This window comes from Rhinatrema bivittatum, chromosome 1 (genome assembly GCF_901001135.1).
Source record: "Rhinatrema bivittatum chromosome 1, aRhiBiv1.1, whole genome shotgun sequence".
NCBI lineage: Eukaryota > Metazoa > Chordata > Amphibia > Gymnophiona > Rhinatrematidae > Rhinatrema > Rhinatrema bivittatum.
The window spans coordinates 662,170,621-662,193,373 of NC_042615.1; the positions used below are offsets into that span (position 1 = coordinate 662,170,621).

The following is a 22,753-nucleotide window of genomic DNA, read 5'->3' on the forward strand; positions in this document are numbered from 1 at the left end:
TCCCACACCTTATGACATTGGTAGTCACATACACCAAGACAGCTGGCTCCTCTCCAAATCTTATCTAGGTGAGGTCCACCACCTTTGCACGAGGTAGGCAGTTTACTAAGCAATCCTCATGACCAACAACTACCTAGCTACCTACGTTCCTAACAATCAAATCACCAACTACAACAGCTGTCCTAACCCTTCCTGGGCACGTCCCCGGAGACGTATGTTCACTGTGAGAGGGTACTGCATCACCTGACGAGTAGTTCGTAACTAAAGGATCACTTCCTGACACACAAAGGCGACCTTTCTTCTCCAAGACACCATAGGGGCTACTAGGCTGGAGGTGGAACTGTCCCTGAAGGTCTTCTCTATATACCTGTCTGCCTCAGTTCCTCCGTGTCTGTCACTCTAGCCTCCAGAGATTGGACTCATTCTCTGAGAACCAGGAGCTTTTTGTACTGAGCTCACATATACAACATTTGTTTATTTATACATTTTTATATACAGACATTAGATCAATGATATCACATTGGTTTACAGATAACGAAAAGGAAATAAGCGGGAGGGGAGGGGGGGTACTTGTTTCTTACAGTGAAACATATCTTTAACAATGCCACGAAATGAAACTTGAAGTATAGCAACAAGATACAATACGGAAATATAAAAAGAATGAACCTTGATACGCAAACTCTAACGCAACGTAAAGGGATTGGTTAGCCTTAAAGTGACACGTGGCGAAATTGAGTGGCATGCGACCGGGGGGGGGGGGGGGGGTTACTTTTAAATCAGTCATACATATTTTCTTCCACGAGCTTTTGCTATTCTGATTTCTTTCCTTTTCTCATTGAGCTTCATTAATCTTCCATCTTTTTAAGTTCCTGTGTACTTTTTGAATGTTGATCTTTTTGTTTTTATTTTCTAAGTCACCTTCTTGAAGAACCATATTGGTTTTATTTACTTTTTTTACATAAAGGTTTGTTGCCTTTATTATAGTTCCTTTTAATATAGTCCACTGTTCATTCTTCCCGCCCATCCTTCTAGCTCCTCAAGGTATGTTGCCATTTTACTAAAACCCATTTTCTTTTTTTTAATTCCAGGACTTTGATCTTCATGACTTCTCTCCCTCTTAGCTGTTATATCAAATCATACCATAATCTATAACTCATCTTTCACACAGTTTGGTCCGATTAGCATTCAATAGCCTCATATCTTGCTGTATTGATTTTCTGAGATCCTTTTCAACAATTCTGCCACTTTCTCATTCACAATTTTTCAGAATTCCTGAATAGTTCCAAGTCATCGAGGTCAGACTGTGCCAGTCCTAGTCATTGGAATGGGGATAAAACCTGCACTAGCTCGGCCTGCGTCTGATGAACAGGGGGATTGCTAACCCTATTCTAACACCAACGCCCGCAGTAAACAATAGTTTCAAATGCTGAATTAAAAAAAAAATCAGTCTTTTTGCAAAAGCTGAAGGTTTTAACTGTACAGTTAACATATTTTAGTCGAAAAAAAGCTTTAAAAATAAAAGTCCTGAACACATACTCACAAAAACTTCCCTTGCCTCGAATATCATTTTCACTGTAAGACTACTTAATCTTATCTACTGCAAGTTTTGCATTCACATCGGTATACAATTCCCAGACATAAAGAAGGATCGAATATTCAGTAATTCAAAACTTGAGCAGTAACAAATTAAAACAAAAAAAAAAATATATATATATATATATATAACCTAACTTGCTTTAATTTTTTAAGCATTCCTCTAGTACATTTGCCTCACCATGAAATTTCAACCAGACTCAAACAAGGACGCCAAGTACTCGCGAGCCGATCACGTGGTTTCTTTTCTCTCCTGCCCTCAGCGTGGTGACGTTCGCGTTGCCGCGGACGTGGCGGAACCTCCCCGCCGGCGGCCCTTAGCTTGCCGAAAGGCCCGGAAACGCTGCTGGGCTCGTGCTCGTAGCTGAGGCGCTCTGAAGGCGGCCCGGTTAACGCCGAAGGAGGATGACGTGGATGTGATCGGGCGGCGCGGAGGGTCTGCCGCAGCTGCTGCTGGCAGCGGGGAGTCTCCGGTAAGAGGTCCCTTCCTTCGAGCCCGTGAGAGGCGATTTCCCGGGGCACGGCTGATGACGGGCAGTTGTTGCGTCGCGGGGAAGGCGGATGGTTTTGTTATAGCTTTGGCCCGTGGCAGCTCCCGGGGCAAAAATAAATGAGGGGCTTTGGCCCAAAGCGGCCGTTAGCGTTCTGCCAGGTGATGGGGATTTGCTCATTTAATGGATTTCCCAAACCTTGTGGGGCTTATTGTGCTGCTACGAGGTAAAGGGAGACTGATTCCACTGTACTTGCGTTCTAACAGTTAACTACCAGTACTTATGTTATTAAAATATTTGGTAAGCTCTCTTTTTACGGTTGGCTTTATATGAGAGTGAGGAGCCATATTTAAGATGTTACTACCCTTAACATGAAGCTTGAGTTTAGGGTGGCCAACCTTTTCATGGACCATAACTGGACACCCCATTAAACCTCATATTCTTGGGGGAGGTAGGGAGTTACAGACTGTCAGTTGTCTATCCACCCATTACTTGACTTTCAAGCTCACCCCTCAGTGTATAAGAACATAAGATATCCCATACTGGGTCAGACCAAGGGTCCATTAAGCCCAGTATCCTGTGTCCAGCAGTGGCCAATCCAAGTCACAAGTACCTGGCAAGCACCCAAACATCAGATAGATCACAAGCTACTATTGCATATTAATTACCGTCATAGCAGTTTATGGATGTATCCTCTAGGAACTTATCCAAACCTTTTTTAAATCCAATTAGACTAACTGCTGAAACCACATTCTCTGGCAATGAATTTCAGAGATTAACTGTGCGCTGAGTGAAAAAGAATTTTCTTTGATTTGTTTTAAATGAGCTACTTGCTAACTTCATGGAGTGCCACCTGGTCCTTCTGTTCTCTGAGAGAGTAAATAATTGATTTACGTTCAAGTCCTTTCATGATTTTGTAGACTTCTATCATATTCCCTATCAGTCAGCTCTTCTCCAAATTGAACAGCCCCTTACTTCTTTAGCCTTTCCTCATAGGGCAGCCATTCCATGCCCCATATCATTTTGGTCGCCCTTATCTGCACTTTCTGCAGTGCAGCTATATCCTTTTTGAGATGCAGTAACCAGAACTGCACACAAGGTGCCGTCTCACCATGGAGCGATACAGAGGCATTATGACATCCTCCATTTTATTTTCCATTCCCTTCTTAATTCCTAATATTCTGTTTGCTTTTTTGATTGCTACAGCACACTGGGCTGACAATTTCAATGTATTATCCACTATGAATGCCTAGATCTCTTTTCTGGGAGGTAACTCCTAAGATAGAACCTAACATTGTGTAATTACAGCAAGGGTTATTTTTCCCTATATGCATCACTTTGCTCTTTGGAAGCCTTCCAGACTCGCAAGATCCTCCTGCAATTCATCACAATCCGCTTAAGATTTAAATACTCTGCATAATTTTGTGTCCTCTCCAAATTTGATCACCTCACTCATTGAACCCTTTCTAGATCATTTATAAATATATTAAAAAGCACAGGTCCAAGTACAGATCCAGCACCAGTTTTATTAAATATTTCAACTATCCTCAAAGACATCAACTGCAGCCTTTCATGCACTTTTGCTCTCTATCGCAACTAAAGCCTTTCTAATACAAACCTACCTCCATGCTTCCCATAAACATACAACCTCCGATCTTATACCCAAGCACATTACCAAACACACAGCCTCCCCTCTGACAGGTGGTTCGGTCTCCCTTTCCTTAAAACCTTCCCAGTCTTTTATCTGTCTCCCTTGTGCCACCTGTCTCGCAGTATGCCCTTCACCTCCTCTATGCACTCCTCTCTTGTGCTACCCTCCTGTCTCTAGTCCCCTCCCCATGCTCTTGTCTTTTTCTCCCTCCTCCTTACCTCCTGTCTCCGTCTCCTTTCCTCCTGTATCCTCCTGTCTCCTTTGTGCCTCTTCTCGCTTCTTTCCCTTCCCCCATGTCTCCCGCCTTCCCTCATGCTCCCGTTGTGCCTCTCCTTTTTTCTGTCCTTCCTTCCTTGCTCCCCGTGTATCTGTCTTACTTTCCCTCCCTTTTTCTCTGTGTCCCCCCTCTGTCTCTCCCCTTTCCTCACCCTGTGACTGACTGCCTCTTCCCCTCCTCTTCTGTATCTCTCTGGTGGCTTGCTGCAGCAGCCCCCTCTCTCTGGTCTTGGCCTAGCACTCAGTGAGGGAGGGGGAGAAACCCAGAGGGCATTGCTGCAGAGATCTGTGGAGCCACTGGGAACTGAGGGCTGTGCTGTGCCTCACCTCCTCTCCCCATCCAATCACAACACAGGAAAAGAGGTAAGCGGGCAGAAACACAGTTCTGTTATCCGCTCTGTCTTTCCCTATAACCAGGATGCTGTGAGAGAGAGCCTCTTGCAAAAACTGGATATTCAGCTGAAACCTGGCTGTCCAATCCAAAATTGAGCAGCTGGCAATCCTGTTTGGAGTTAACCAGCAAGGTGCGGCAGTTACTACCTTATGAAACTTACCGAGCAGACTGGATGGACCATTTGGTCTTTCTCTGTCGTCCTTACTATGTAAGAGCTTTCTTCTTAAACGCTTCTTAAGAAATTGAGAATAAGGATATTCCCTGTCTGCCTTACAGTTTTCTCCCACAGTATGCTGTAGCCCTGTAAAGATAAACATTTTAAAGCCTTATGTGGAAAAGAAAAGGATTAAGCAGAATCATTATGCAACCCAGCAGTGATGGGGGGTAAATACCAAACACAGTCCTAGGTTTTATAGTAGCCATGTGGTTGATCAGATGGTGTAGTAGTAGTACCTTCAGACCTGATCAGGTGTGCCACAGAAAAGCTACAACAGCTGGGCTCTGTTATGTGAACCTCACAGCAACAAGTGACACCTGTGGTGGCTGTTAAATATGTAGGATCTGCTTTCTGAGAACATTTGTAATCATACATCTCTTCCTAGCTACAGCATGAGCCCTGAAGTGTAGCATGGGCAGCATGCAGGGCACCAATAACTAGACCCTGCTTTGTGCAGCACACACATTGTGCCCAGTGCCTATTTTGAGTCCTACCAGCCTCTGTCATTTTACTAGGCTCAGTGTGACTCACTCTGAATTAGGTAACCACACGGGCAGCCAAGGTAACTAACTGAACCAGCTGTCCACAGTACACTGACTTCTGCCATTTCCTTCACTTGCAGTGTCTACTCCCTCTTGCTCTTTGTCTTAAAATTTGGAAAGAGACTGGTGGGGCTTTCTTCTTTTGGCCATATGGATTCTCTTCATGTCTGCACTGCCTGCTCTGTGGAGGTTGGTGTTGGTGTGGCACACAGTGTTCTCATTAATATTGTGTGCCTTGGGCTTGAAAAGGTTGGGAAACACTGTAGTGGTGGACCAGGAGTTGAATCCACTCACTGCATTGGCATGGCCCCACTTCTCTGTACATGGCAATAGCTTTCTTAGACATAAGCTTGGAATTTTCCCAGGGACACCACAAATTCACTTCATTCCTGTTGAGCTAGATCTTAGATAACAATTGTAGGCCACAGGCAAGTAGTTGTGTTTCCAAACAAAAGTCTGTTGACATGATAGCAATATTGACACAGTCCAGTCTACAGGTTACTTCACAGTGAATGTTCAACAAAATATTGAAACAGCAAAAAAAAATGAACATTATTTCCCAGGTATGCATAACTTGATGTGAGGTTTTGCCAAAGCAATGTGCAGACTTGGTGCAGTAAGGTGTATTTATATTTGTGTGAAAAGGTTCCTGCTGACATGAGCTAATGGAATTTCATCTTTGCTTATAAAGATCCCAGAAATCATAGCCATTCTAGTTTTGGGAACTGAATTTCACTCAGTTTCCACAGCAAAGATATACTCATAATCCTCATATGTGGACTACCAACGTGGTTCCTGGAAGAGGAGATCTCACTTGGTGTACCACATAATCCTCCCAAGGGCACAGAAATAAGCCCAGGCTGGGAGTGAGGTGTGACGTAGGAATTTTCCATGATGATACAGGAGCTAACACAGCAAGATGTCTCTTTGGCTCCTTCCCCTCAAAGAGAGAGAGAACTGAGACCTCTAGGAATCTGAAATTACTATGCAGGGACTTAACAGTACAAGTTCATTTCAGGACCCAAATATAATGGAACCTGTTAAGAAAGGGTCTTTACGCTTAATGGCATGCCTGGTTTCTCTGCAAAGAGGTTACAGTTAGTAATTCCATGTTTTAAATTTACTAGGTAAAAAAAGTGATAATGTTCAACTAAAATCTGGATAAATATTGATCGTTTTTGATTTAATATATACAACCAGTTTAACAGTAATACTTCCTGTGAAGCAACATTGTGTAAAACATGGAAAATCTGATCTATTTTGTATTTCGGCTGCAGTGTGATGTCTCATTTTGTCTTTATAAAACTTTGATTACTTGTAAAACTGTAATGACAACCGTAAAAGACTAGCAGGGGTCTGCATATTGTATTCAGAGTTGTGCTTTAACAGCAGCATGTGGAAAGGAGAGAGGCGTAATAGGCCTTAGAAAATTAGGGTCATCACAGATTCATTAGAAACATGAATGCATACACATCAATGTATCAAAGCTATAACATAACTGGAAATACCTTTAGATCACACATTTTAAAACGTAGAGTATATTGATTTGGCAAACATTTTTGCTAGTGATTTAGATTTCCATGGAAACAAGTCTAGAATTTCATGACAACTTAAGAGCGTATTTTGTGACTCCATGACCTGCGTGTATGCAATACAGGAGATCTGAGTGTGTACACCTTTCAGTTATTCAGGAATAAAAGTGCGGGGAGTGTGAAGAATATATGAATGGTCAGGATGTAACTTTACCTCGAAGTGTGTTGGAGGAAGTGGGTAAGGAGTACCTACTCTACAGTCCCATGCACATATCCCTTCCCAACCCACTCCATTGGCTCTGCCTTGTGTTCTTGTGGTGGGGCCTGAGGAACCTGGCCAGCCACATTGCTACAGCCCTCTTGGCTCCTTCTGCAGCTTGCGAGGCTTGGGGAACCCTGGCAGCACCGCTTCTATAGTTACTGGCAGCTGCTTTTGTTTGGCTGGAGGGAATCCTGCTAACTCTTCCTTTGCCATTGGCTGCTGAGCTTAGCCTTTCTCTCTTTCCTACTCTTTTAAGTGAAACTTCCAGTGTCTTTTTGCATGCTGCCTTAAAAATGTGACTAAAAGTATAAGACCTGCTATATGAGAAAATTCTTGAAAAGATCAAGTTTACCTTCATACGATGCTATAAGTGAATTAGCTATCATGTCTGTGAGCCTTTATTATTAAGCTTCATAAATCATTAGGTAACTTGATCAAATCTGCTCGTACTTGTGTACGCTTGTGCAGAATATATTAAAGTCCACTTCCAAATTTAAAAATGTGGGCAGGGGAATGAAGAGACTGTCAAGAATTCCAGAGCTTAAATTATGTGTTGAGTTGAAAAATATTCTCTCAACACATAATTTAAGCTCTGGAATTCGTTTCCAGATGATGTGGGGAAAGCTATTAGTGTAGCTGCATTTAAAAAAAGGTTTGGCCAAGTTCCTAGAGGAAAAGTCCATACACCATTATTAAGGTAGATTTGAAGAAATCCACTTCTTGTCCTTGAGATATGCAGCATGGAATTTATCTACACCTTGGGATTCTGCCAGGTACTTGTGACCTGCATTGGCCACTGTTTTGGAAACAGGGTGATGGACCTTAGGTATGAGCCAGCATGACAAATCTTATGTTCTCATGCTAATTGTGTACATAGTATAAACAAACCCTTATTGGAGCCTGAGCTGCTTTGGTTATTTATTTTGTGTTTGTTTTTGCCATGTAGAAAAATGAACAGGGACTCCATGTGAAAAGCAATAGGTCTCTTCCTCCAGAATCCTGCAATCGTGGTTTTTAAATGTGGCCATTGGATGTGACCTTTGAGCAAAGGCTGAGACTCCCTCTACTACTGAATTGTGAATGCTGCCACTACAGAATCTACAGACAGCTCAAGGAGCAGAAACTTGGCTTGGGATTTGAGCCCAGGACCACTGATTCACCAGGTTAAATTCAGGTTGGCAATGATGGTATAGCAGACAAATACACTTACTATCAGGCCGATACAGTACAGTGCGCTCCGACGGAGCGCAGTGTTAACCTGCCCTTGGACGCACGTTTTCCCTTACCCCTTATTCAGTAAGGGGAGGAAAACGCGCGTCCAACCCTCGGCACCTAATAGGGCCTTCAACATGCAAATGCATGTTGATGGCCCTATTAGGTATGCCCGCGCGATACAGTAAGTAAAATGTGCAGCCAAGCCGCACATTTTACTTTAAGAAATTAGCGCCTACCCAAAGGTAGGCGCTAGTTTCTGCCAGCACCGGGGATGCACAGAAAAGAAGTAAAAACTGCTTTTCTGTGCACCCTCCAACTTAATATCATGGTGATATTAAGTCGGACGTTCCCGAAGAGTAAAAAAAAAAAAAAAGAAGAAAAAAAATTTAAAATGGGCCGGCGGCTGTCAGGCCGAAAACCGGTCGCTCAATTTTGCCGGCGGCCGGTTTCCAAGCCCATGACTATCAGCGGGCTCGAGAACAGACGCCGGCAAAATTGAGCGTCGGCTGTCAAACCCGCTGACAGCCGCCACTCCGGGTCCCTAGCGCCTCCTTTTGCCCGTTTCTACCGCACCACCTAATTAGCATACTGAATCGCGCGCCGGGAGAGCAGGTGTTCGTCCACTCTCCCTTGTTTTACTGAAGCGGCCCGTATGAGAGGAAAAACGGTATTTTCACCTTTAAACATCCTTCTTCCCACCCCCACCACCACACCCTGTATTTTTTATTTAAAAATTTACTGGTGCTTTAGAACAGAAGTGCTATAGGGAAGGACTGAGACCCATTGCGCAGGGCAGTTAAACTGAGAAGTACATCAGGAAGAATCCACTAACTTATCTCTGTCTCTCCCTACGGTGTGATTTTTAGCCTATTTTCTGAAGGGGAGGAAGATTTGTGAGATCACCATGTCAGTTGACCCCTATGATAACTTTTGTGATCAGTGTCCTATCCACACCAAAATTTCAGTGTATCAGGGGGTCAAAAAGAAACCTGACAGTTTTTTTTGTTTTTTTTTCATATATAGGATCCATGTATACATGCAGATGTGTGCCCTGAAAATAGGGTCTGTATTTCTGAGTTTAACTTCGTTGCTGTTCCAGACTCCAGTACAGTGCTTGGTTGTTGATGGGAAATGCATGGTCCCTTACCTGGCAGACACAGAATTGGGAGGAGAATTTTCCTAGCACATTTACTCTCCCTGTTAAGGATGGCTTTCTAACAAAAATAAGAGGGAAAAATTATCTTTCTTAGCATTTAGACAGGTAGATCCAGAGCATGTGGGTTATGCACATCTACCAGCAGATGGAAATGGAACAAAGTTCAAATGTGAGGAAATAATTTAAATCCAAAAGTAATATTTTTGATCCAGTGCCATCACGAGATTTCTAAATGTCATGTTCAAAGTAACCTCTTTATTAGTTTTATGCTGATATTATCACTGTATTGGTTATAGAATTCTTAAGCCAGTTGACATTACTTTGCAGAAGGAGAGCAGTTAGAGCAGAACTCCATGCAGCCACACTAACCGAATACCTTAGAGTACATCGCATTCCTAAAGGCTTACGGATACTTAAAGACCTCTCGTCTACTGGTAGTCCATCATTCAATCAATGCTGGAACAAGATTTTAAATAAATGCTCCTAAGATTTAATGATTCTGATTGAGACTATTAAGCAGGTCTCTCAAGATTTTCAGGAAAATGTATCAGCCATCTGGAAAGTCTTAAAATGAACTTGGATACGGCAATATTTAAAACCAGTTTTCTGATTTCAAACAGAATCTTGTAAAATGTAGATCCGATCTAAAGGCGATGAAATTTAAAAAGTTCCAGCACTACAAATTCAGTTATACAAAGGGTTTTGTCGTTCCATGGATGAATCTGTTTCGACCACCTTTCAGGAAGGTTACCTTCACCTCATCCAATTCCTCTGGAGATGAAAATTCACCTTCTATATCTTCTGGACCCTCCTTGAATATCCAACAGTCTTTTCGCCCTTTTCAGATGTGCCGTTAAAGAGACTGTATTCGCCCAAACGAAGTACCACAAGTAGAGTGGATGACTTGATCCTGCACCCAGAACCACCAGCAGCTTTCTCAGAACTTGGATTTCTGGTAGCGAGCTGACCAACTGCGCTGGAACCTTATCCGAGCTTGACTATGCCAGCTCCGGAAATAATCCCTTCCACTAACTGGTCTATTGGATTACATAGTGTCCTGAACCTTTCAGTTAGACCACTATCCAATACAGAAAAAACGGTACTTCAAAAAGGTCTGCCCTTTATCCCTACAGTGAAACATGATCCGTTTTAATATTTGTTTACATTTACAAAAGTTTGTTCGTAAAATTAAACTAAAATTTTTTCTCCACACAGGCATCTGGTCCACAGCCAGTCACCGAAGTTTCTGTAATGACACCTAAATTGGCTTGGTCATCGCCGGGTCCTCCATCACCACTGATCTCTGTCTTTGAACAACTAATTTTCCATGATGTTTCTTCTCTATAACTGGTCCAACACAGGTGTATCAAAATCTGTCAAGGGTATAACAAAGCCCTACATGATTTAGCTTCTGATACATTGATACAGATTATGCCCGCTGACATGGGTGGAATTGTAATGTTAAGACTGATTATGTGACAGAAGTAACAACAATTATGTGATGACACTTTTACTCTGAATTACCAGAAGACCCTACCTCATCCTTGCAATCAGTCTCTACTCTGGCTTTATTACATCAAAAAAAAAAGTCGTTTGATTAAAAAACACCCTACAATTCCAGTGTTCTATGTCCTCCCAAAGGACATAAGTCCCTTTCTAATCCTCTTGGATGCCCCATTATCTCTAGTAAGGGCTCAGTATTAGAACTATTATCCAAATTTGTGGACCATCTTCTAAAACCTTTGGTACCTTTTGGTTAGATCTTATGTGTGGGACACTAGCCACTTTATTGCATCCATAGAATCCCTGCCTTTACCACCGGATCGTATCCTACTAGTAAGCTTAATATTGAAGCTCTCTATTCTAATATTCCCCAACACCAAGCCCTATCTACAGTAAGACATGCCCTAGATCAACCAGCCACTATCCGGGTTCCAACCAATTTATTTGCTTACTCTCACCCATTTAACTTTGACCAAGAATTACTTCAAATTTGACCATTGTTTCTTTCTTCAGACTAAAGGTACAGTAATGGGGGCCACTATAGCCCTTATTATCGCTTGTCTGTATGTGAACATAAGAAAATGCCGTACTTCGGTGTTTACTGAAAAGGATGTTGGGGAGGTACCCGTACAGGAGAAGGTTTTCATGGGTAATGATTCAGATGGACTGAATCAAATTACGATGAACCTAGAAGATGTGGTAGACCTGATTGACAAACTGAAGAGTAGTAAATCACCTGGACCGGATGGTATACACCCCAGAGTTCTGAAGGAACTAAAAAATGAAATTTCAGACCTATTAGTAAAAATTTGTATCCTATCATTAAAATCATCCATTGTACCTGAAGACTGGAGGATAGCTAATGTAACCCCCATATTTAAAAAGGGCTCCAGGGCGATCCTGGAAACTAGAGACCGGTTAGCCTGACTTCAGTGCCAGGCACTGAAGTACAGGACTATTTAGTACAATTACATGTTACATCACCACCTAATGAGAAGTTATATTTACCATGATTTATGTTGCTATACTGTAAATTACCTTGTAAAATACCTTGCATGACATTCTGCTCCCCCTACTCTCATTTAAAAATAAAGTAAGAAATATTGAAGTTATCATATACTATGTTAGAATGCTAGACACCTTACAGGACATACTATTGCCCCCTTGATCAGCTGAAATACAATGTAAAATATTATGAAGTGTCAATATATTATAAAGTTTCAATGTATAATAAGTAGCACCAGTCTTCTCAAAAACCCTAGTTACACTGTAAACCGATGTGATATTCCAGATTGAACACTGGTATAGAAAAACAAATAAATAATAAAGGAAAAATAGTGGAAAGTGTTACAAACATCAAAACCACAGAACATATAGAAAGACATGGTTTAATGGAACAAAGTCAGCATGGCTTTACCCAGGGCAAGTCTTGCCTCACAAATCTGCTTCACTTTTTTGAAGGAGTTAATAAACATGTGGATAAAGGTGAACCGGTAGATATATTATACTTGGATTTTCAGAAGGCGTTTGACAAAGTTCCTCATGAGAGGCTTCTAGGAAAAGTAAAAAGTCATGGGATAGGTGGCGATGTCCTTTCGTGGATTGCAAACTGGCTAAAAGACAGGAAACAGAGAGTAGGATTAAATGGGCAATTTTCTCAGTGGAAGGGAGTGGACAGTGGAGTGCCTCAGGGATCTGTATTGGGACCCTTACTTTTCAATATATTTATAAATGATCTGGAAAGAAATACGACGAGTGAGATAATCAAATTTGCAGATGACACAAAATTGTTCAGAGTAGTTAAATCACAAGCAGATTGTGATAAATTGCAGGAAGACCTTGTGAGACTGGAAAATTGGGCATCCAAATGGCACATGAAATTTAATGTGGATAAGTGCAAGGTGATGCATATAGGGAAAAATAACCCATGCTATAATTACACAAAGTTGGGTTCCATATTAGCTGCTACAACCCAAGAAAGAGATCTAGGTGTCATAGTGGACAACACATTGAAATCGTCGGTACAGTGTGCTGCGGCAGTCAAAAAAGCAAACAGAATGTTGGGAATTATTAGAAAGGGAATGGTGAATAAAACGGAAAATGTCATAATGCCTCTGTATCGCTCCATGGTGAGACCACACCTTGAATATTGTGTACAATTCTGGTCGCCGCATCTCAAAAAAGATATAACTGCGATGGAGAAGGTACAGAGAAGGGCTACCAAAATGATAAGGGAAATGGAACAACTCCCCTATGAGGAAAGACTAAAGAGGTTAGGACTTTTCAGCTTGGAGAAGAGACGACTGAGGGGGGATATGATAGAGGTGTTTAAAATCATGAGAGGTCTAGAACGGGTAGATGTGAATCGGTTATTTACTCTTTCGGATAGTAGAAAGACTAGGGGCACGCCATGAAGTTAGCATGGGGCACATTTAAAACTAATTGGAGAAAGTTCTTTTTTACTCAACGCACAATTAAACTCTGGAATTTGTTGCCAGAGGATGTGGTTAGTGCAGTTAGTATAGCTGTGTTTAAAAAAGGATTGGAAAAGTTTTTGGAGGAGAAGTGCCTTACCTGCTATTAATTAAGTTGACTTAGAAAATAGCCACTGCTATTACTAGCAATGGTTACATGGAATAGACTTAGTTTTTGGGTACTTGCCAGGTTCTTATGGCCTGGATTGGCCACTGTTGGAAACAGGATGCTGGGCTTGATGGACCCTTGGTCTGACCCAGTATGGCATGTTCTTATGGCTAGGTACTGAAATCCAACTACATATGTTCATTGATTGGCTCAATGTTCAAAACCCTAATTTAAAATTCTCACTATCAGTGATTCCCTATATCCTTTTTGGATAATCTAGTCATTATCCAGGATAAGAAACTAAGTACTTTCATATAGAAAAAAAGCACGAACAGAAACACCCTCCCATCAAATTACAGCCACCACCCATGCTCTCTTCGTGACAGTATACCAAATAGGACAGTTCTTCCGCCTTAGACGTCCATGTTCTTCCCACCAGAATTTCATTGTTCAAGCTAAATCTATGTGTCGGCAATTCTATGACAAGGATAGCCCTGGAGGGTAATAAAGCAGGCAAACTTGGTCTCTGTTAATAGGACTTATTTCATCAACAACCTAAGGAACCTTTGGCAGTCTCACATGTATACTACCGTTTTCATCACTGGCTGGTCAAATCTGCAAATCCATATGTTCCCATTGGTCAATGCTTACTCCTTTTAATTGCTTTGAAGATTTACCACATTATGCCTTTTACCGGGGCCAGAATTTAATAGATATACTCGTGTCCTCTGATTTCTACACAGAAGATAATTCACCCCAGATTTCTACTGGTCATCAACCTTGTGGTAAATGCAATGCATGCGATCTATCCCCGATTCTTACTACTTTTGAATACCACTCCTTGAGATTCCCGCATAAATTGCAGTTTGACTAACTAATTCAAGATGGGTAGTATATATCATTAGATGCCCTTGTGATCTACTGTACGTGGGGAAGATATCCTGCTTTTGAAAATCCACATTTTTTAACACCATAGCGCGATCTAGCGACATATTGAATCTGCCTCCCTTACTACACATTGGTACGAAGACTCATTTGATCACAGATCTGTGCTTTTGCGCCATTGATGTGGTTCCTCCTAGACCCTGGGGTGGGGATAGGGATCGTATGCGCAAACAGAACAAAAATGGATTTTCAAATTACAGTCACTACATCCGGCAGGACTTAATTAAGAAATTGAATGGTCTGCATTTATGAGATCCATGCAGTGGGTGATTTTCTGCAACAGTGATTTCTGTTTTAATTGGCTAACCTAAGCAACGGGTCGATTGACTCCATTGTTTAAATTCTTTGCTCCAAGAAGGTCTGTGGTATCCTTGTTAGGTATTAGTTCACTGCGTTCTGTTTATTTCTAGTCCTGTGACTTTACATTCTGCTCTATAGTGGGTCTATGTATTTCTATCAATGCAAGGAGAAATGTTTGAAGTGCTTGTTATGATGGGCTCCTCTAAGCCAATTGATTATTCACGCTGTTTCTCCAATTTCCTGCCTTTGTTCAATTTTATCTCCACTATCTAAGCTGCTCTATGGAATCCCATTAATGCAAGGGGTAATGTTTGAAATGCTTATTATAATTGACTCCCCTAAGCCATGTCTCTTGGTTTTGTTCTATTTATATCTGTAGTATCTAAACTGCCCCTTGGGATTAATTTACCTGTTTCTGATTAGTTACCCCTAGTCATGTGATTTAGTGCTGTTTTCAGAGTCCTATCCTCCGTTCTGGAGCTGTTCTGTATATATCACTGAGCTATGTATATCACTGTTGCATTCGTGCCTGTTTTCGCCCTCGCTCCACCCTCTCTACCTTTGTGGCGACTCCCTTCGGCTTTGACGGATAGATGCTGCCATGGCTTCTCCTCTCCACTTCTCCCCGGGCTGGCCTGACGCTGCGGATCCGCCATGTTCCTGATGACGTAAGGGCACGCGTACACTCCAGAGTTTGTACTGGCAAGGACGCGAACCTCGGGGCATTCCCCCCCCCCCCCCCTCCCCCTCCCCTTCCCCATAGTGACTTCATCCGCTTCCAGCTTAAAAGGTCTTTGTTTGCTACTCCGAATCAAGTTAGCAAGGAGGAAACTTCTCTGCTTCTCTGCCTCCACAAACTTACCAAGGGGTACCCGCTCCTCGGGGGCCCCACTCTCTCTTCTTGATTTCAAACTGCTAGACGGGATCCGGTACTCGCTCCTCGAGGGCCTACGTCCCTGAATGCTCAGAAAACTCCTTACTGCTTGGAAGCGATCGCAGACGTGAACACTGTGAGTTACTATTGCAGATAGGAACCGGTACTCGCTCCACGAGGGCCTATGTTCCTAAAACTCTCCAAAGACTTTCTTCTATTCCAGAAGCCATCTCATACACAGATATTGTGAGTTCTTATTCCAGACTGCATGTAGGAACCAGTACTCGCCTACGGCTCCTGTTTCTGAATATACTGAAGACTCTCTGTTGCATAGAAGCCATTACAGGTATCTACAATTGTGAGTGTATCATCTACTACTGGTTATGTATCCAGCATACCCTGTCTACTCTCTGCCTATAGTCTCTCTCTCTACAGCTCAGCAACCCAGAGATCGCAGTTCCAGTATCTGAGGGACTTCAGCCCTTCGGGCATATCAACTCACTACTGCCACCTCTGGTGGTTCTACTTCCTGTCTAATAAAGAACTATCTGTGTTTGTCTCCATACTCCAGCCTAGCCGGTGGTCCCTCTCAGGATATCCTCCTGGGGGCGCTGTCATCTGCTATCTGCCCAAGAATTCACCAATTTCCACTAGGGGGTAGATTTTCAAACCACGCGATTTGGCGTACTTTTGCTTGCGCATCAGGCGCAAGCAAAAGTACGCGGGATTTTAGTAGATACGCGCGTAGCCGCTAAAATCCTGGATCGGCGCGCGCAAGGCTATCAATTCCGTATAGCCGGTGCGCGCCGAGCCGCGCAGCCTACCCCCGTTCCCTCCGAGGCCTCTCCGAAATCGGAGCGGCCTCGGAGGGAACTTACTTTTGCCCTCCCCTCACCTTCCCCTCCCTTCCCCTACCTAACCCACCCGCCCGGCCCTGTCTAAATCCCCCCCCCCATACCTTTGTCGGGGGATTTACGCCTCCCGGAGGGAGACATAAATCCCCGCGCGCCAGCGGGCCGCTAGCGCACCGGGACGCAACCTGGGGGCGGGTCCGGAGGGCGCAGCCACGCCCCCGGACCGCCCCGGGGCCATAGCCACGCCCCCGGGCCCGCTCCCGACACGCCCCGAAAACGCTGCGCGGTTCGGGCCCGCCCCCAACACGCCCCCCTCGCCAAACCCCGGGACTTACGCGAGTCCCGGGGCTCTGCGCGCGCCGGTAGGCCTATGTAAACTAGGCTCACCGGCGCGCAGGGCCCTGCTCGCCTAAATCCGCCCGGATTTGGGTGGATTTAGGCGAGCAGGGCTCTTAAAATCCGCCCCTAAGTGTTTATCCCTTTCACTACTAGAGCGGTATCATACGACTGCCACACTGTGGGAGCCAACCCACAACAGATCATTGACCCCGCCTACAGAGTATTACAGATTGCTAGCTCCTCCCCTTGAGGGAGCAGCATTGATCAGATTACTCACTCCTCCCCTCTGGAGGAGGTGATCCATAACAGATTGCTAACTTCTTAGCAGATTCACAAGAGATTGCTAACTCCGCCCCCCTGGCGGTGTGATCACTAACAATCACTGGCCTATAAGCTTCTGCACGGTATCCTAGGTACGTATCTGTTTGTTTTGCATTATATTCAGAGATGCTCATGTAACAATGCTTCTTAAATTTGCACTATTAATATAATTTTTTTCACTGTACCTGTAGAGTAAGATTTATCTTGTTTTGTTTGATTTACAGTGAAGACCCTCCCAAAGAAGTCGACTGGCGAAATATGACCGGAGGGGGGACTTTAAGGCTTAAGAATTCTATAACCAATACAATGATAATATCAGCATAAAACTAATAAAGATGTTACTTTGAACATGATATTTAGAAATCTCATGATGCACCGGATCATCAAAAATATTACTTTTGGATTTAAATTACATTATCACATTTCTTTGTTTACATTTTCACTTTGGCATATGAGGCTTCTCCACTGTTGCTATTACTACGATGGAACAAAGCTGACATCACAGTATATAAACCCCTGCAGAGGCAGCCCACCAGTATTCTCCATCTCCAGCAGATGATGGACGTACATCTCCCAACTGGGTATTGATTAAAGTTTTCAGAAGGAGAAAAGAAGAGTTTCCCTGTTTTATTGTAACTGCAACGTTTTTCGTTCTGCACCTGTTAATGTTCTTATTGTATCTTCTTTTTACACCCCTTTGTTAATTGTAAACCGGCATGATGTGATACTTATCGTGAATGCCGGTATAGAAAAACACTAAATAAATAAATAAATTTTTTCGTCCCACTCTCTTGTGATACCATATGGTCCCTCCCTCAGTTGAGTATTCTGAGGTGATGTATATTGGATTTTTTCTCAAATGAGTGCCTTGGTCCAGTAGCTGGTTTTCAGCTGTCATAGACTTAACTGTAAAAGACAGCTGAAAGGCAAGCGGGTGCAGGAAGCCGAGCACAATGGTGACGGTATGTGCCCACTCCTCCTATAGCCGGAGACCGATTCTGTACTCAGCTGGGATGGGCTTGAGCCTAGGTAAAGCAAAAAAAAAATTATTGAAGTAAGGGGTTTTTTTTTCTGTAGGGATTCCTTCTTCCTCTAGTCTCTGTACTCTGTGCGCCAATCTGACATTTGTTCCTCTCCTTGCGGTTACTGACCTTGAAAACTGTTTCTTGTGGTAGTTTGTTCATGGTATAAAGTATCCGATCCTCAGGCCTTTTCTTGCTGGGAGCTTTTTCTTTGGGTGACTCCAGGGGCAATACAGCTGCGGACTGTTCCTTTCTTTTTCCCAAAAGTGGTTTCAGATTTTCACTTGAATCGGTCCATTTCCCTGCTGTCTCTGGACAGGGAAAGAGATGCGAAGGAATATCTCCTGTTACAGCCCTTGGATGTCAAGGCATATCCTGAGGTATTTGGAGGTTTCTAAACCTCTCAGGAAGACGAATCGCTTGTTTGTTCTCCACGGTAAAAGTAGGCAGGGTGAGCCGGCATCACGGGCTACAATAGCCCGCTGGAGTAAAAGAGGTAGTTACGGCCAAATATGCGAATATTGGGCAGCCATTGCCCAGTCAGGCCTCATTCCACTAGAGCTCAGGCAGCGTCATGGGCAGAGGTTAGATTGTCTCTCATCAACAATGGCCGAGCTGCGACATGGTCCTCCTTACATACCTATTCCAGGTATTATCGTCTGGATGTGCAGGCCTGGGAGGTTGCAGCCTTCGCACAGGCGGTTTTGACTGGACCACGGGCAGTCTCCCACCCTGTTTCAGGAGTAGCTTTGGTACTTCCTACTTGTTCTGGATCCAGCTGCTAAATGCTAAGAAATGAAAAATGTATCTTACCTGATAATTTCCTTTTTAGTATAGACAGGTAGATCCACCTTCCCGTTCTTGGCTGCCAGTGGGTTGTGCTATTGTCCTGCTGTGTGTTCCAGGGGTTACTGGTAAGTGTTAATCCAATCCCTAGACTATTAGCACATTCTTTGTCTGAGCTCAGTTTTCCTGTTGGCTGAGTACTGCAATGGTTATTTGTTAATCAAGTTTTGTTAGTCTGTCCACAGTTGCCTTTTGCAGAGAATATTGGTGGGCTGATGTCACTGCAGGGGTATATATACTGTTATAACAACTTTGCTCAGTCTCCATCTGCTGGTAGAGTTGCATAACCCACTTGTTCTGGATCCACCTGTCTATACTAAAGAAAAGGAAATTATCAGGTAAGTAGTAATTTCTCATTTCGGTCGATAAACAGGCTGAATTAGCCGTGCTGTAGGAGTGACGTCATCAGGGCTGCACTAGGCGGAGTTGTCACTCAAAGCATAAGGCTTTTGCTCTTTTGGGCATGCATAGTACTTACTGCACAAATGAGTCTTCCAGAAGTCTCCTCAGTATTTTTTTTATCCACGCTTCGCATGGACGTGGAATTTGTCTCTTAATTCTTCCTCAATCTTTTTTTCAATCTTTTGCTCACTTCGGTGACCCCAAACAGCACTTTTCTGTGCTTTTTATTATGTCTTGGAGAAAGACTACCGGGTTCAAATACTGTAGTTGTAGCCATATGTCCATCACTGATGGGCAGATCTACTGTAATTTATACCCGGGCCCGGATCATGACCAAGCGATTTGCCGCAACTGTGGGAGAACATCCCCCCAGTGAGCTGAAAAAATCCTCTGGGCAATTGTCAACTTCTCTGTCTTCATCTTCGGGAGACGTAGGAGAGCCTCCTCGCCCTCACATGCAGGCCGGCCTCCGCAGGACGCTTCTTGAATCAGACAAGTGGCACATGGGGCACAAGAGTATGCACCAGGTAGTAAAGATGCCTGCTTCAAAGCCGATGGCTCCTACACCGCTGGCGCAGAAAACAGTGCACCATGTGTCAGAACCAGTGCACCACACACCAAGAAAAGCTCACCAAGCACCAGAGACGGAATTCCGGGTGTCCAATACACTAGATTCCAAAAGAGCCACAACACACAACCAAATGTCCTTGTTGCTCTCCTCTCAAAAGATAGAGATAGGGGACTCTTTATTTCTCTCAACATCTGCAGAGGAGGCTCAGTCCCTGTTTAGTGCTCAGAGTTCATAGAGAAAACGGATATACTGCAAAAGTTTAATGTTTGATACAGGGACTATTTAAAAAAAAATGCTTGATCAGACAGAGAACAAAAGGGTTAATGCAAAGTCTGAAAAAGTGTGAGATTCTCCTATGGTTTTGCTTCCTGTTGCGAGAGGCTCTGTGACCACATGACTTTTAAAACAGATACCAGTGCTGCCGCTGCCTTTAAAATGCTTAATGCAAGGCAATGTCTGTCTTTGAAGCTGCTGTGAGCTTTTTCTTTGTTTACAATAATTAGAGTTGATTTAGAATGAACTGAATAATTGTACCAGAAGGGTTAAAAATGGTGATAGAAGACAGATGGAGGGGGCAAATGCCAGACTGGAAAAGGAGACGTCATTGCGTGTCACAACCAATAAGAGGGGAAGACCAGGGACAGTAGAGCGAAAGAGTTGTAATGTGAGGAGGACAGAATGCTAAAACCAGAGTGACACGCCCAGCCTATGTAAAGTTTGGAGACAAAGGACAGGAAATTAAATGCAGACTGGCCATTGAAACTGAAGACAGGTCATGTGAAGCATTTCCCAGCTGGTTTCCTGGATTCCTGTTCCCACACAATTATTCAGTTTGCCTAGAGATCCTGTTTGCTGTTAGTTAACTCTTCGACTGCCTTGAGACTGAAGTTCTGAAGGAACTCAAATGAAATTTCAGACCTATTAGTAAAAATTTGTCACCTATCATTAAAAAAATCATCCATTGTCCCTGAAGACTGGAGGATAGCTAATGTAACCCCAATATTTAAAAAGGACTCCAGGGGCGATCCGGGAAACTACAGACCGGTTAGCCTCACTTCAGTGCCAGGCACTATTAAGTACAGGACTATTTAGTACAATTACATGTTACAACTTCTCATTAGGTGGTGATGTATTTACCATGATTTATGTTGCTATACTGTAAATTACCTTTCTAAAATACCTTGCATGACATTCTGCTCCCCCTACTCTCATTTAAAAATAATGTAAGAAATATTGAAGTTACCGTATACTATGTTAGAATGCTAGACACCTTACAGGACATACTATTGCCCCCTTGGTCAGCTGAAATACAATGTAAAATATTATAAAGTGTCAATGTATTATAAACCTTCAATGTATAATAAGTAGCACCAGTCTTCTCAAAAACCCTAGTTACACTGTAAACCGATGTGATATTCCAGATCGCACACTGGTATAGAAAAGTAAATAAATAAAATAAAGGAAAAATAGTGGAAAGTGTTATAAATATCAAAACCACAGAACATATAGAAGGACATGGTTTAATGGAACAAAGTCAGCATGGCTTTACCCAAGGCAAGTCTTGCCTCACAAATCTGCTTCACTTTTTTGAAGGAGTTAATAAACATGTGGATAAAGGTGAACCGGTAGATGTAGTGTACTTGGATTTTCAGAAGGCATTTGACAAAGTTCCTCATGAAAGGCTTCTAGGAAATTTAAAAAGTCATGGGATAGGTGGCGATGTCCTTTCGTGGATTACAAACTGGCTAAAAGACAGGAAACAGAGTCGGATTAAATGGACAATTTTCTCAGTGGAAGGGAGTGTGGGCAGTGGAGTGCCTCAGGGATTTGTATTGGGACCTTTACTTTTCAATATATTTATAAATGATCTGGAAAGAAATACGAGTGAGGTAATCAAACTTGCAGATGATGCAAAATTGTTCACTGTTGTTAAATCACAAGCAGATTGTGATAAATTGCAGGAAGACCTTGTGAGACTGGAAAATTGGGCATCCAAATGGCAGATGAAATTTAATGTGGATAAGTGCAAGGTGATGCATATAGGGAAAAATAACCCATGCTATAGTTACAAAATATTAGGTTCCATATTAGTTGCTACCACCCAAGAAAGAGATCTAGGCGTCATGGTGGATAATACATTGAAATCATCTGTTCAGTGTGCTGTGGAAGTCAAAAAAGCAAACAATGTTGGGAATTATTAGGGAATGGTGAATAAAATGGAAAATGTCCTAATGCCTCTGTATCGCTCCATGGTAAGACCGCATCTTGAATACTGTGTACAATTCTGGTCGCCACATCTCAAAAAGATATAATTGCGATGGAGAAGGTACAGAGAAGGGCAACCAAAATAAGGGGAATGGAACAGCTCCCCTATGAGGAAAGACTAAAGAGGTTAGGACTTTTCAGCTTGGAGAAGAGACGGCTGAGGGGGATATGATAGAGATGTTTAAAATCATGAGAGGTCTAGAACGGGTAGATGTGAATCAGTTATTTAGTTTTTCAGATAATAGACTAGGGGGCACTCCATGAAGTTAGCATGCGGCACATTTAAAACTAATCGGAGAAAGTTCTTTTTTACTCAACGCACAATTAAACTCTGGAATTTGTTGCTAGAGGAAGTGGTTAGTGCAGTTAGTATAGCTGTGTTTAAAAAAAAAGGATTGGATAAGTTCTTGGAGGAGAAGTCCATTACCTGCTATTAATTGAGTTGACTTAGAAAATAGCCTCTGCTATTACTAGCAACAGCAGCATGGAATAGACTTAGTTTTTTGGTACTTGCCAGGTTCTTATGGCCTGGATTGGCCACTGTTGGAAACAGGTTGCTTGGCTTGATGGACCCTTAGTCTGACCCAGTAAGGCATGTT

At 42.9% G+C, this 22,753-nt stretch overlaps 1 protein-coding gene across 1 annotated transcript in view; it reads left to right on the forward strand.

Annotated features, from left to right (window-relative positions):
- The first annotated feature begins 1,935 nt into the window (after positions 1-1,935).
- The window catches only part of LYSMD3 (LysM domain containing 3), a 40,224-nt gene continuing 19,406 nt past the window's right edge, over positions 1,936-22,753 (forward strand). The window contains exon 1 of the mRNA XM_029573368.1: positions 1,936-2,066. The gene's annotated coding sequence lies outside the window, so the exon portion shown is untranslated. The remainder of the gene's footprint in view (positions 2,067-22,753) is intronic.